General features: G+C 44.4%; 1 long non-coding RNA gene across 1 annotated transcript; it reads right to left on the bottom strand.

Annotated features, from left to right (window-relative positions):
* Positions 1 to 13,686: 13,686 nt before the first annotated feature.
* On the bottom strand, positions 13,687 to 15,059 carry LOC148187358 (uncharacterized). Its single transcript, XR_015778980.1, has 2 exons — positions 14,985 to 15,059; positions 13,687 to 14,897 (listed from the first exon to the last, which is right to left on the bottom strand). It is a non-coding gene; the product is annotated as an uncharacterized LOC148187358 (long non-coding RNA).
* Positions 15,060 to 16,449: the final 1,390 nt, after the last annotated feature.

Here is a 16,449-nt window from a genome sequence, read left to right as displayed (position 1 = left end):
CGCTGTGGACTTCGTCACTGGTTTGCCCCCTTCAGATGGTAACACTGATATTTTGACCGTAGTCAATCGTGTCTCTAAGTCTGTTCATTATGTAACATTGAAGAAATTACCATCTGCCCTTGATACAGCGGAACTGTTAGTTAACCATGTTTTCAGGATTCATGGGTTGCCTGTGGACATAGTTTCTGATCGGGGCCCCCAGTTTTCCTCTCAGGTCTGGAAGGCCTTTTGCAGATATGTGGGCGCAGGAGCCAGTTTCTCCTCGGGTTACCACCACGCTCACCATCCTGTGTCCTGGAGTTCCTTCCTCCCATGTGTAGTGAGGTATAGCACCTGACACAGTTGAGTAGCACTTGTGAACGCACTTCCAGACTCCACTCCTCAGTAACCACTCCCTTAATCACAGCCAGCCTATATAAGGGACGAGTGAGCACATGCTCCTTCTTTTTGGCTGCTGGTTCCTGTGTATGGTGGCTGCTGTTTGCTGTACTGGTAGGTACGGGAACCCTTGTCAGTTTAGTTGTCACGTGTTATTTCTTCCCTGCACTTTTATTTAAAACCCCCCTTTTTTTCTCTCTGTAAGGCTGAAGGTAGCAGTGGTGTCTGAGCCTTCCCCCTGCTGCGGTGGTCTGGTAATCCAGGTGGTTCACGTGATTTACTGCTGTTTTGCCCTCGTTTTGCTTCTGTTTTGTTGTTTGGGTTCCTGTTTTGCTCTTTGTATTTTGCTCTTAGTTTTGCTTTCTTACTCTTATTTGCTTTTGCATCCTATTGAGTTATTTCTTCTAATTTATTAAAACAATTGGGTTGCTGTATTTGTTAATTTTGTTATTAGTATTTTTCTTTTAGTGAAGTGGAGCACCATTTTGTTGGGGAGGCTAGGCACCCCGGGTGAGGTTCCTACACATTGCATGTAAGTAAAGGCACTGGGACACGATTGTTGTTCTTGAGATTGCTGTGAGGATTGCTGTGAGGTTTGCTGTGTTTCACTGAGGTGAGTAGTGGTGGCACCTTTAGGCACCCCTCCATAGTAGTCTGCCTCCCCACTGATGGCCTCTGCTCACTCTTTTATTTAGGTTATGTTGGGCTGAGTTTTTTTTTCGATATTTTACCACATCTCTGGTTTTTAGATTGTATTTGTTAAGGCCTTTTTTTTAGATGACTTTATAATAAAAATATTTTTAATCCCTTTAATGTTTGTTTATTGATTCAGTTTATTTTGACTAGTTAATTTTTCCCTCTTCCTTTGCAGTTCCAGCCCTGCCTGTTTATTTTGATTATCAATAAATATTTGATTTATTTGGAAAATACGTCTCTGTCCTGTTTCAGAAACAAATCTGTGTGCCTTACTGATCTTCCAATTATTAATATTTTGAGGTATTTCCTGGGGCGCACTTCCTCAGGTGGCATTGTCGGTTCTCCCCCTCACATTACCTAGTGAACACATGCCTCACCACGCCACATTTTGGTGTTGTCGGCAGGATTCCGTACAGGCAGAGACGTATACTTATATACTTATATATATATATATATATGTATATATATATATATATATATATATATATATATATATATATATATATATGTATATATATATATGTATTTTTTTTTTTTTGTAATTTCTTTTCCTTTTGCAACCCAGTTGGTTTGTTCAGTTATTTGTGTTGTATAGGCTTGTGTTTGTGGGCAAAACAGCAGTAAGGTCCGCGATGGATCCCTGAGCTGCAAGCCAGTACCGTTAACCCCTTCTTCTGTTTCCTAATGGAGGAGGAACTCTCCCAGTTAAGAGACTTGGTTGCACAGCTGCAAGCTGAGAATTGACGGATGCGTCAGGAACAAGAGGCCAACCAGCCCGGGACCAGTGTCACATCAGCAGGCCCCTCTGCCCCTGCAAACCCCTCAGTCAACATCCCAGTAACCGAGAGACTGATTTATCTTCCCAGAGACAGGAAATGCCCAATATTTAGAGGTAAAACTGGTCTAAGCATTGTTGAGTGGGTGGAAGAGATCCAGGCTTGTATACGGGCTAGGCATCTGTCATCAGCTGAAAGAACACTGTTCATTTTCGATCATTTAGAGGGAGAGGCAAGAGAAGAGATTAAGTACCGGTCCCAGGAAGAAAGGGAAGACCCAGATAAGATTTTGGCTATCTTACAAGAACTGTATGGGTGTACCAGATCTTATGTGTCTCTGCAGGAAGATTTCTTTTCAAGGAAGCAACAAGAGGGTGAAACACTGCAAGAATTTTCTCATGCATTAATGTGTCTAATGAACAAAGTTGTTAAAAAGGTCCCTAATGGTCTAGTGAATAGGGATATGTTACTCAGAGATCAATTTGTTGAACATGTGTCTGATTGTAACTTAAGAAGAGAACTTAAGCAATTTGTCCGAAGCCACCCTACTGCCACCCTGATAACTGTCCGCGGGGAGGCCATTAGGTGGGCACAAGAAGGAATGCCAGGGGGTGGGAGGGGTAGAAGTCACTCTGTCCCCTCTGTGTTCGGTTTCCAGCATATAGTTCAGGGAGGTCCACACAGCTACAGTAAGGAAGCCAGTTCCTCCTTTAGCTCCGAGCTAGGTGAACTGAAGGAGATTCTCAGGAACCAGCAAGAACAGTTAAATCAGCTCACCAGAAGTCTGGCAGCCCTTAACCATGCCCCTAGAGCTCAGTCAAACCAGCGCCCAAAAACTGTCATTTGTAGAAGGTGCCAACAACCTGGCCACTTTGCTAGGGAATGTAAGGGCAAGTATGTAGCTGCAAGGCCCCAGCCAGCTTCTGTAGCAGCACCCTCCAGTTCTAATGACAGGCACAGTTTTTCAAACCAGGGAAACTTTCACTCCCTGAACCGTTGAGCCAAAGTTCAGGTGGGGGCTCCTCAGGCTCAGATTCTGCCGTAGATGCTCCTGAGAATTTGGTGGCAGCTTGTCCAAACATGGCCATATTGATGGGGGGAGTGTGGGTTCCATGTCTGGTTGATACAGGGTCAATGGTGTCAACCATAACTGAGAGTTTCTTCAAACAGCATTTTGAACCTTGGGGCCAAGAAAAACTCCACTCTTGTAACTGGTTGAAGCTAAGTGCTGCTAATGGGCTAGCCATACCATATGTGGGCTACTTTGAGTTGGATGTGCAGCTTTGTGGGAAAGTAATTGCAAAGCGGGGAGTATTGGTGGTCAGGGATCCCCCAGACAGCATGTCCTCAGTACCTGGTGTGCTAGGAATGAACATTATCAAGGAATGTTACTGGGAGTTGTTTGTACAGCATGGTCCAGCCCTCTTTAACTTACCCTCTGTGTTGCAGGCTCCTGCCCCGATTCAGCAGGCTCTCCAGAAATGTCACCAGGTCCAGGCTAATGCCCCTCCTGATCGTTCAGGTCGAGTGAAGGTGAAGGGAGGGAGGGTCTGCAGAGTTCCAGGGGGTACCATGAAAACTGTAGCAGCCACATGCTCCCAGCATCACCTGGCAGATGCATTGTTTGAGCCTCTTAGCAGTGGGCTGCCTGCAGGCCAACTAGCATCCCCAGCACTGGTTTGTGTGAACAGAGGTACTGTTTACATTTAATGTAGGGACCCAGGATGTTGTACTGTACCCCCGAACTGTTCTTGGTACCTTGAGTCACGCTCACCTTGTGAGCTCGCCTGCAGGTCTTGAAGAAGGTGAGGTAGCAACCACAGTCTCCTCCCAGACTGCTAGCAGTTCAGTGCGGGACAAGATTGCTGCAGTTGATTTGACAGCACTCTCAGAGCAGGAGCAGTGTCAGGTCAGGTCCCTACTGCACAAGTACAGTGGTGTCTTCTCAGCTCATGAGGGAGATATAGGTTGCACTAATCTCATTTCCCATGACATCCCTTTATTGGATGACGTACCTGTACGGCAGAGATATAGGCGTATCCCTCCTTCAGAGTATGAGGCAGCAAAGGCCCACATCCATCAGCTCCTAGAGGCACAGGTGATCAGGGAAAGTAGTAGCCCCTTTGCCTCTCCCATTGTGCTGGTAAAGAAAAAGGACGGCAGCCTTCTGTTGTGTGTTGACTACAGACTCTTGAACAGCAAAACCCGAAAAGATGCATTTCCTTTGCCTCGTATTGAAGAGTCTCTTGACGCCCTTTCCGGGGCCCACTGGTTCTCAACCCTGGACCTGGCTGCTGGGTACAATCAAGTACCAGTCACAGAAAAGGACAAGATGAAAACAGCATTCTGCACACCCTTTGGCCTGTTCGAGTGGAACCGGATGCCATTTGGGCTGTGCAATGCCCCAAGTACTTTTCAGAGACTCATGGAAAGAATATTTGGGGATCAGCACTGCCAATCATTGTTGCTGTACTTGGATGATGTTGTTGTTTTCTCTTCCACTGTAGCAGAACACGTGGGGCGTTTGGATGCTGTGCTGGGCCGCTTGCAGCAAGAGGGTCTCAAAGCAAAGTTGGAGAAGTGCTCCTTCTTCAGACCAGAGGTGAGCTACCTGGGCCACATCATATCCAGAAATGCCGTGTCCACGGACCCTGGTAAAATTGAAGTGGTTTCACAATGGCAGCGACCTAACCATGTCTCTGAGTTGCGCTCCTTCCTAGGATTTGCAAGCTACTACCGTCGGTTTATTGAGGGGTTTGCCAAGCTGGCTGCCCCTGTACATTGCCTGGTTACAGAACTGACTGGCACAAAATCCCGCAAACCTTCTGGACCGGGTCTACCTGCCGCATGGACGGAGCAGTGTGAACACAGCTTTGAAGAACTCAAAAGTAGGTTGGTGTGTGCTCCAGTTTTGGCATACGCCAATTTTTCCTTGCCTTTCATCCTAGAGGTCGACGCAAGCTACAGTGGATTGGGTGCCATGCTCTCGCAAGAACAGGATGGTAAGGTCAGACCTGTAGCTTATGCTAGTCGTGGCCTTAGGCCTACAGAGCGTAACATAAGCATCTACAGCTCAATGAAATTGGAGTTTCTGGCCCTCAAATGGGCTATGACCGAGAAATTCAGAGACTATCTGCTGGGACAGAAGTGTGGTGGTGTACACGGATAATAACCCTCTCAGCCATCTATCCACATCCAAGCTCGGTGCTACAGAGCAACGTTGGGCTGCACAACTGGCTGCATTTGACTTTACCATCAAGTATAGGCCTGGTCGAAATAATCAGAATGCAGATTCCCTCTCCCCGCAGTATTTAGCTTGTACAAATGCATCAGCCTACACAGCTTCTGGCATTCTACTTCCAGAACCACTGCAGCAGGCCATTGGAGCTAATCAAGCAGTCCAGGCTACCATCTCAGCTTTCCCTTGCCACACCCAAACTGACCTACGTGTTTTGCAGGAAACTGATCCCATCATCCAGGATTTCCTGAGGTTTTGGACCAGGAGAAAGGGCCCTGATGCAGCTGAACAACGCCAGATCTCCAAGGAAGCTTTGATGCTGGTCAAACAGTGGGACCGGATAGTGGAAAAGGATGGGGTGCTGCATCGCAGAGTCTGTCGTCCAAAAGGAGAAGAGGTTCTTCAGTTGGTGCTGCCAGTGTCACTCAAGAACCAGGTCCTACAGCAGCTGCATAATGAACATGGACATCAAGGTGTCGAACGAACAACTGACTTGATCCATCAGCAGTGCTACTGGCCGGGGATGCACCATGACATCAAGCAGTGGTGTCAGGAGTGTGAACGTTGTCAGGTAGCTAAAGACACCCAACCTGTTGCCCGTGCCTATATGGGTCACCTGCTTGCCTCCCATCCAAATCAAATACTTGCCGTTGACTTCACTTAGCTGTAGCCATCAAAAAATGGCATGGAGCATGTTTTGGTCATGACAGATGTCTTCTCAAAGTACACACAGGCAGTCCCCACCCATGACCAACGAGCTTCAACAGTGGCCAAGGTGTTGGTTAATGAGTGGTTCTGTAAGTTTGGTGTACCAGGTCGTATCCACTCTGACCAAGGCCGGAACTTTGAGAGCAACCTCATACAACAACTTTGCAGCATGTATGGCATTGAGAACAGTCATACCACTCCCTACCACCCAGCTGGTAATGGCCAATGTGAGAGGTTCAACTGTACCCTACACAACCTCTTACGCACCCTGCCTGCGACTAAGAAAAGGGATTGGTCATGCTACCTACCACAAGTGATTTTCTCCTACAACACCATCACACATCAGTCCACTGGTGAGTCTCCATTTTTCCTAATGTTTGGGCAAGATCCTCAGTTACCTGTTGACTTTCTGTTGGGCAGAGTCTCAGAACCTGTCGCCGGCAGCACCCATGACTGGATTGTGGAACACCAGACCAGGCTACGCCATGCTTTTGACGGTGCTACGAGGCATTTGGAGGCAGCAGCAGCACGGCGTAAGCAACATCATGACCAACATGTGCGAGATGTTCCCCTGAGGGAAGGTCAGTTGGTCTATCTCAAAGACGTCGGACTTAGAGGCCGCCACAAGATCCAGGACATCTGGGCCTCAGTAGTGTAGTGAGGTATAGCACCTGACACAGTTGAGTAGTGCTTGTGAACGCACTTCCAGACTCCACTCCTCAGTAACCACTCCCTTAATCACAGCCAGCCTATATAAGGGACGAGTGAGCACATGCTCCTTCTTTTTGGCTGCTGGTTCCTGTGTGTGGTGGCTGCTGTTTGCTGTACTGGTAGGTACGGGAGCCCTTGTCAGTTTAGTTGTCACGTTTTATGTCTTCCCTGCACTTTTATTTAAAGCCCCCCTTTTTTTCTCTCTGTAAGGCTGAAGGTAGCAGTGGTGTCTGAGCCTTCCCCCTGCTGCGGTGGTCTGGTAATCCAGGTGGTTCACGTGATTTACTGCTGTTTTGCCCTCGTTTTGCTTCTGTTTTGTTGTTTGGGTTCCTGTTTTGCTCTTTGTATTTTGCTCTTAGTTTTGCTTTCTTACTCTTATTTGCTTTTGCATTCTATTGAGTTATTTCTTTTAATTTATTAAAACAATTGGGTTGCTGTATTTGTTAATTTTGTTATTAGTATTTTTCTTTTAGTGAAGTGGAGCACCATTTTGTTGGGGAGGCTAGGCACCCCGGGTGAGGTTCCTACACATTGCATGTAAGTAAAGGCACCGGGACACGATTGTTGTTCTTGAGATTGCTGTGAGGATTGCTGTGAGGTTTGCTGTGTTTCACTGAGGTGAGTAGTGGTGGCATCTTTAGGCACCCCTCCATAGTAGTCTGCCTCCTCACTGATGGCCTCTGCTCACTCTTTTATTTAGGTTATGTTGGGCTGAGTTTTTTTTTCGATATTTTACCACATCTCTGGTTTTTAGATTGTATTTGTTGAGGCCTTTTTTTTTTTTTTAGATGACTTTGTAATAAAAATATTTTTAATCCCTTTAATGTTTGTTTATTGATTCAGTTTATTTTGACTAGTTAATTTTTCCCTCTTCCTTTGCAGTTCCAGCCCTGCCTGTTTATTTTGATTATCAATAAATATTTGATTTATTTGGAAAATACGTCTCTGTCCTGTTTCAGAAATGAATCTGTGTGCCTTACTGATCTTCCAAACATTAATATTTTGAGGTATTTCCTGGGGCGCAATTCCTCAGGTGGCGTTGTCGGTTCTCCCCCTCACATTACCTAGTGAACACACGCCTCACCACGCCACACATGAATAGAATACACCCTCTCCTGCTCGGCCATGGGTATGTTGCCATTCATGGTTTATTTGGGTTACCAACCTCCATTGTTTCCTGAGCAGGAGGAGGCAGCAGCAGTTCCAGCAGTGGCAGACCATCTTCGCTGGGATAAGGGAGTGTGGCAGATGGTCCGTGCGGCTCTCGGTCGCTCCACCGAGAGAAACAAGCGGTTGGCTGACCTCCACCACACTCTGGCCTCTGACTATCGTGTGGGACAGCAGGTGTGGCTCTCGTCGGGGATCTATCTCTCCAGATGGAGTCCCATAAGGTTTCACCTCGTTTTGTTGGGCTTTTTGAGATAGTGAAAATCGTGAACCCTGCGGCTGTAAAGCTTAAGTTACCTGCTGCTATGAATATTCACCCTGTGTTCCACGTCTCGTTGCTTAAGCTGGTGTCTTCCAGTGACCTCAGCCTTCCGGCAGTCCCCCCTGCTGTACACACACAGTACTTACACAGGTGCTGACTTGATTATGGAGTATCCACTGTTTCCCTTTTTTACCCTGTAGTTTCACAATACTTACCCAGTACTTCCACATTTTTGCATCTGTATAGAGTATCCACATCTGGATAGAGTATCCATCTGGACAGAGTATCCACTGTTCCCTTTTCTTTCCCTGTACTTTCATAGTTCTTACAGGGTTGCGGGCTGGATTATGGAGTATCCACTGTACCCTTTTTTTTACCCTATTATTACATAGTATTAACTTTGTACATACAAAGTACTTATCCTGGAGAATCTTGAATCTCAAGAATCGTGGTGTGTTGTGTAACCCGCCTAGGGGTCATCAGAGTAATTGAATATATTAGGACCAGTCTCTAGATTTGTAGGAGGAGTTGAACGAGAATGAAAGACACAATAAGCAATTGGAGTCACAGGGTGCGTTTCACTTTAAAGTATGTTAAAATGTAGGCATCAAACAAAAATCAAAGGGTCCATATTTAACCAAGAATAAACAAAAAAATAAAGGTTCTCTCTCAAACCAGTATTCTAGTATCAATAAAGCAGTGGATACCATATAAGTGCATTAAGTACATCAATACCTGTTTTAACAGGGCTTCACAATCTGAACACATAACATAAATCCCATTTAACTGGTTGTTTGACCAAACTAAATTGCAAGGAAAGAAATTTGTCTCTGAGTGCCAGAGTTCATCATTCCTGTTTCCATTCCCAGCAGAACAGCATTTCATCCCTTTTTATATCAATCATAAATTATTTACAGCTTTACCATCATGAAATGTGATTATTTGATATTTTAACCATGAATCATGATTATTTAAGATTTTAACATCATTTCAATCATGAATTAAGATTATTTACCATTTTAATGATGAAGCTGATGTGTGTTTCCTTTAAAATCAAAGTCTGAATAACAGCACCAACACCATGTATCTTGTGCACATCACATCACATTCTTATAATCATGGTGGTTTAAAGTGCACAGATCTCTCTTTTCTTAAACACTATGTCATTAGCATACAACTTGTGTCACGAAGTGCTCTTTAACTTCACAGATTATTTTATTCAGGAGGCAGACAAATGAACAGGCAACACGTATAACACTCTTGCTACTGTGTATGAGTTCGGTGACTAACTTCATGTGGTACTAATACCCAGAAGCCTTTTCTTCACTGTGAGTCTAAGGAGCCTACAGTGACATCTAGTGGTGTAACATATATATCACTAACAGGGTCACATCACATCTCCCCCTTTTCAGTAGCTCTCAGAAAAAAGGCACATTAACATTTATTGAATAATTAACTTAGCTTCCAACTTGAAATAAATTGTATAATGTCAACAGCGGTCCAATGCAAATTTCGACCTCAAACACATTTTCACTGTTCCACAAACAAAAAGACCTTTCACATGTTCTCACTTTTCTCCCTTTGTCCTGTTTTGTTTTTCCTTTTTTTTAAGTAAACATCTTGAACTTGTCATGCATACATGACATGGGAGATTAACACCTCTTTTTTCTTTTATTTTGCAACATAGTCTCCTAACCTGATCGGTGGTTCAACTGCTCTCCCTGCGATTTGATTGAATTTAGGGGGAGCCCAGGTAAATTCCACAGAGTCCATCAACGTTCTAGTCAATGCTTGTTATTCCACCAAGTGCTACGCAACATCTCAGCAGTGACCTGCCGCTCCGCGTGAAATACACGGCGAGTCTATTTTTGCCGGACACAGACAGCAACTGCGTCAAGCCGCACAGAGCAGATCATACCAGGCAGGAAGTCAAGCAGACTCAGGATCATGTTTAACTTGACTAAAACGTTACATCGGCCGCATCTGCTGTTTCTTCGCCCAGCAGCCCTCTGACATCTGTCCAGCAGGAGAATTAATGCTACTGATAACAGTCACTGTACATGACATAGACAGTAGTTCAAGTAGTTCATAACTAACAAAGGCACTGTATTTTTTAGGTTACTTTTGGCATTTTTGCATTTAATTATATAGGACAGAAGATTGATAGCGTGAAAGGGGTAGAGAGAGGGGATGACATGCAGCAAAGGGACATGAGCTGGAATGGAACCCACGTCTGCTGCGGCAAAGACACTGCCTTCATACATGGGGTACCTGCTGTATCCACTGAGCCACAGGACACCAAAGCACTACATTGTGAACAAAAACATGGTTAAAATTGTGTCTACCTCATATCTATTTCATTTATTAAATTATTAAATATCCATCTGTATAATTAATAAAATCGATTTTTTCACAAACTTCAGTCTTTTTCATGTCTAATTGGATTTATTTTTACTGATCTGGAGAGCTATCAAGATTAGGTTGTTTTTTTGGTTTTTTTTGACTGAAAAATTGCCAAAATTCTTTGATCTACTTTGCCTTGGCTGGAATGCAGGTTGCAGCCCAACAAAATCCTATGTTAGAATCACTGAAATCAAGGAAAAATGACCACAAAATCCAGGCAAAATGACAAAATAAGCACAATCTCATAGGGTCTACAGTATCAGCTGGCAGGACGCTCTGCTTCTGAAATGCTTAACAGACATGCTCCATAGGATATAGAGCCGCGTGGAGGAAGGAGCAAAACAGCACCTCAGCCGTAACGCTCTGGACATGCTGCTGGTGGAATCTCAGGGTTAGCAATGACCTTTGCAAGAGTTTTACAGCCTTTTTCTCGTTCAAGCTTGATGTTGACACACACTGAGCTGGCTGTAGTCCAGGTAATGGTTGTGTAGGATAGCGTCAGTCATAGAAGAAGCTATAGGCAGCTTTGGTCTGCTGGTCCTTAAGTCTGACAATTTTGTAGTCTAATGGACTTCGATTCAGCTGCTTGGGTAGAATGGAACTGGTAGTCCTTATCTGTCGACCAATTATAAATTGAGCAGGGCTCAACCCAGTCGTAGTGATTGGTGTGGCTTGATAACTCATCAAAGCCAAGTGAGGATCTGGCTGCCGCAGAATCCATTTTGCTGTGGCAACACTCCTTTCAGCAGCCCCACTGGCTTGTGGGTAGTGTGGGCTGGATGTTGTATGTCCGAAGTTGTATGCCTTACTGAATTCTCTGAATTCTGCAGAGGTGAATTGAGTACCATTGTCAGTTACCAGCTCCAACAGGATCCCCCACCCTTCAAACATGCTTTTAAAGCGAGTAATAACTTGCTGACTGCTGATGGTTGGCAGGTGTGCAATCTCAGTGTCACGTGAATAATAATCCACAACAACCAGATACTGTGTACCATCTTGTTCACAAATGTCAGCTGCAATTTTCTGCCACAGACCTTGTGGCACTGGCATGGTCATTAACGGCTCTGTTTTCTGTGGAGGTCAATTTCTCAGGCAAAACTCACATGTTTTGACCATCTCATTAATGTCTCTGCCAATCCCTGGCTGCCACACTAACATGGTAGCCAGGGATTGGTCAGGCCTTGATGACCTTCATGAATCTGGGAGAGCACATTCTTCTGCAGTGAGAGGGGAATGACAATCCTGTCATGATACAGAAGTCCCTGAACTTCTGATAGACGAACTCTGGAGACATGAATCGTGTGCAGTGTGTATGGTGTTTGTGACACCTGTGTAGGCCAGCCCATGTTGGTGTAGTGAGCAACAGCCTGAAGGTCCACGTCTTGGCTTGTAGGCTTTCTGATAGCATCCAATCGATCAGCTGTGATCGGTCTTGTAGATCACTGCCTGTACATAGGCTGGTAGCAGAAGGCAACCAGTCGGAGCCCATCTGCTCCTGGTATAGGGCTGCCCCCATACCATAACTGTTGGCATCTGCACTCACCGATGTTGGTTTGCTTGCATCATAATATGCCAGGACTGGCACTGTGGACAACATGGTTTTCACCTGTTTTAATGCCTCTTCTTGCGCATCAACCGAAATCCACACAGCATCTCTCCTGAGCAGGCTGTTAACTGGGTGCATGACAGATGAAAGGTCAAGGAGAAACTTCCTAGTAGCTCTGTGACGTTAGTGGGGTGAGGCAGCTCTGTGATAGCTCTGACTTTTTCAGGGTTAGGCTTAATGCTATCCTATGATGTTTCCTGTGTTCAGGTTGCAAAGCACTGTTAAAACAGCTTTTGATGTACTTAATGCACTCATACGGTATCCGCTGCTTTATTGATACTAGAATGCTGGTTTGAGGGAGAACCTTTATTTTTTTGTTTATTCTTGGTTAAATAGGAACCCTTTGATTTTTTCTTAACCTTGATGAATCTAGACACTGGTACTAATATATTTAAGTATTGTGATGACCCCAGGTTACACGACACACCACGATTCATGAGATTCAAGATTCTCCAGGATAAGTACTTTGTATGTACAAAGTTAATACTGTGTAATAATAGGGTAAGAAAAGGGTACAGTGGATACTCCATAATCCAGCCCGCACCCCTGTAGGTACTGTGTACCTACAGAGTAGGTATTATGTAATTACGGGGTGATAAAGAAGAACAGTGTGATACTCTTATACAGCCCACACCCCTGTAAGAACTATGAAAGTACAGGGAAAGAAAAGGGAATTGTGGATACCCTATCCAGACGGTTCCCCTGTAAAAATGTGGAAGTATTGTGAAACTACAGGGCAAGAAAGGGGAACAGTGGATACTCCATAATCCAGCCTGCACCATTGTAAGTACTGTGTAAATACATCGTAACTACAGGGTAACAAAAGGGAACAGTGGCTACATAGATTTATTTATGAATAACAACAGTATTTATCCAGAAATAGCCAATCTGATGGTCTTGTTTGCTTAAGAATTAAATTGAGACTTTTACATAATGAGTCGTGACATTGCATTTAATTTTTTTTTGGTAAAAAAAAAATTCTTACTAGCATTTCATATGGCATAGTTATGTTTGAATCATCTTCATATTACTAGATTACTGTATTATGTTACTTTTTCATCCTCGGATGACAACACAAGCCTTTTGTGGAGGTGAAGAAAGGTAAGTTTGTTTTTTACTCCAGTGCACCTTATGCATTGCTGCAGTGGTAGATGAATGGTCAATTTCATGTCCACCAGCTGAATGCCTGTATGATTATTATGTTCAATGAAGAGAAAAAAATTAGCTTGGTTTTTTGTTATTTCAAATTATATACCCTAAAATGTCAAAGACAAGTGAGATTAAAGGATAACATTAAAAGTATAATTAGTCTCTTCTAGTACCCTAAGAAGTACCCTTCTAAAGTAGCTGATCATAATTCACTCCACACTCCAGGGATGTTTGTATTGATCTCATTGCAGTTACAGCTCCCTATACTGATCCAACACCTAAATAAAACCTTCTCAGTGGCCCTGCCGAATTCACATTCTCTCTCTGTTCTTCAAAAACAATATAGTCTCTACATTTTATTTGTTAACATATATTGGTCCTTATTAGCACGCTGTCAGAGACTGAGCATGCTGTCACGCTTCCACTCCGAGTTGCCGGTTATATGTGTGGCAAGGCGAGCGGAATAAGAAGGTTGCTGACAACGCCACCTGGGGGGCTTTCACCCCAGGATATAACAGGACTTCATAAGTTACCAGTTTTCGATTTGAAACAAGGCACGCAGTTCGAAAAACTCCACAGGACGAGAGCGTGATTTCCAATTATAAAAATATATTTTATTAAACAATTATTTTTAACTGAGTAACAGACTAAATAAATCAAAATAAAGACAATAATAATGGTGAGAAATGATGTGAGGAGCCACTTAAAGGAAATAAGGGACAGGGCTGGGGCTTACCACGACAGCAGTAACAAAAAAAGGGAGGGATCCAAAACTACACTTCACCGGTGACACTGCAAACCAAAACGTGAAAAAGGAACCACCACCAGGGGAACCGCTGCCGCTCTGGGCCTCAGCACCTGTCAACAGAAAGAAAACAATATTAAAACCATAAAATCAAGGCAGTCCTCACACACAACATAATCAAAAATAACACCCCAAAGCCAAAAGGAACTATACTAAATCACAAATTATCAAAATCAGGAAAAAGAAATATTTCTAAACAATTAATCCGATATAACAAACTCAAGCAATAATAATTCAATGAAAAGAAATAACATAAATAAATCCAAACAATAAATCCAATATAACACTGAGACGCAATAATAATCCAACGGAAAGAAATAGAAAAGAAATAAACCCAAACAATCAATAAATGTCTGCCACTCTAATTTAAAACAGTCTTGGCGGGTATGGCTCTGTGGCAATGAAAGTTAGGACGCCTCTCTGGGCGCACGCCGGCAACTTTTGTCTAGGCTGTGTTGCCACAGCCTTTGGCTGCAGTCAACAGGGCCGGATCAGAGAGTCAAGTGCAGGCCGACCCGGAGCGCCGAGTTAAAGCGGCTGGAGTCCCACGAAGAGCCACACGGAGAACAGTTACACCGGCAGAATGGACGACAGAGGGTCAGCCACGAGCCAAGACAACGCCGAAGCCAAGACGAAACTAAAAGAGAAAGAACCAAGGCCAAAAGGAAGAGCCCGGACACAGAAAGAGCCCGGACACAGAAAGAGCCAGGACACAGAAAGAGCCCGGACACAGAAAGAGCCCGGACAGCAGCAAGGCTCACAGCGGCGCGTGACGGCCGCGTACGGAGAGCAGGATCGGAGGTGTCACCGCGGCAGGAGGAGGAAGCGCACAGCCCAGAGTCTAGCAGCGACAGCTGGGAAAAAACAAATCAGTACACCTCACCCGACCATCGGCAGCATAATATAAAAATAGCAGAGAACTGAGCGTCTTACCCGCAGAGAGTGCACCACACACACACTGACCCGAGGGAGACAGCCCGGCTCCAGGTAACACCGCACTGCCGGACGGAGCGAAACTGAGGTAAGCGCCAGGCCCACAACACAGAATAACTTGAGCGGAATGAGGAGACACAGAGCATGCATACCTTTATTTTGAGATCTAACCTGCAAACCAGCGAGACGCCACCACACACGCTGTCGGCTCCGTGAAGGAGGAAGAGGAAGCGGAAAGGACGAGACGGGTCCGACCTGGTGTATTTATAGGTGATGCGCAATTGTCTGCCACACTGCCCCTCACGGCAGGGAGTGCAGCGCTATCCTGCCACATATGGCACCAAAGAAGATACCGCAGGCCGAAGAAGTCCAGGACATTAAAAAATCACCCGACTTCTTAACAGAAGAGATTTCTGCTGTCAGATTGCAGCAGAAGGGTATCCTGGAATTGGTGGAGGAAGTGAAAGCGCTCTGCATCCAGAATGCAGAAAAGGATAAGCGGCTGACCGATCTGGAAAGACGGGTCGCGTACCTGGAGCAATAAACATGGTTGAATGATGTTATCATCATGGGAGTCCACGTCAAGCCCCAGTCGTATGCTTGGGCGGTAGCTGCTGTCAATGGGGGAGAGCCTGGGGGACCTGGACGTCAGCTCCACGGAGCAACAGGTGGCTGCTTTGCTCAAGTCAAAAGGGATTGAAATCGACTGCAACACCATCGAGGCATGCCACCCTCTACCCAGGAGGAACACCAGCGACAAACCAGCTGTCATTTTACGGTTCGTTAACATAAAGCATAAGGCCACACTGCTAAAGCAAAGAAATAAGCTAAAGGAATCAAACATCTTCATAAACAAGCACTTAACGAAACGTAACGCCGACATTGCCAGAAAAGCACGCCTCTTGAAAAAACAAAGAAAAATTCAACATATTTGGACAGCAAACTGCAAAATCGTCATAAAACTCAATGGAACACCTGAGGAGGCCAAGATACTGGTAATCAAAAACATGGAAAAGCTGGATGTATATCAGTGACATCATTACTGGACTGAAAGGTAACAAGCAATGATACACACAACCATAACTCACACAGAAAGTAATCATCCATCCACATTTGGGAGCAATAGCCACATAATACCACAGAGATAACAACCAACTGGAACTTAAACCTTTTGAATACACCGACCACAAGACACAGGCTTTGGAATATGACATAGACCCGGACAATCATTTCTTTTTCTCCATCAACAATAACTGTGAATGCTACACTGATGAACAGCTCAACAGGACCATTGATACAGAAGGCAAACTCTCCAACATCCAATTCAACAGCAGAAGCCTGTACGCAAATTTTAATTGCATAAAGGATTAAACTGTAGATTTAATATTTGAAATATACCACTAATTCCCCCTGGCCTATGCCCCATTACTCCTTGTCATATTTGTATTTTTCTCTTTAAAACATTCTTCTTAATATATATACATTCATTCCTGTTTGACAATATTTACATCAGTTTTCACACCGAATCAATATAATTGCTATAACTGAAACTTGGATTACGAAAGGAAAAATCAATAACTTTGAACTGGATGGCTATGAAATGAGATATATAAGCAG

The sequence above is a fragment of the Plectropomus leopardus genome, chromosome 15, assembly GCF_026936395.1.
Source record: "Plectropomus leopardus strain MGB_pleo_1.0 chromosome 15, ASM2693639v1, whole genome shotgun sequence".
Classification (NCBI taxonomy): Eukaryota; Metazoa; Chordata; class Actinopteri; order Perciformes; family Serranidae; genus Plectropomus; species Plectropomus leopardus.
Note: the sequence above shows the minus strand (reverse complement) of the source record. Positions and strands in the feature narration are given on the sequence as shown.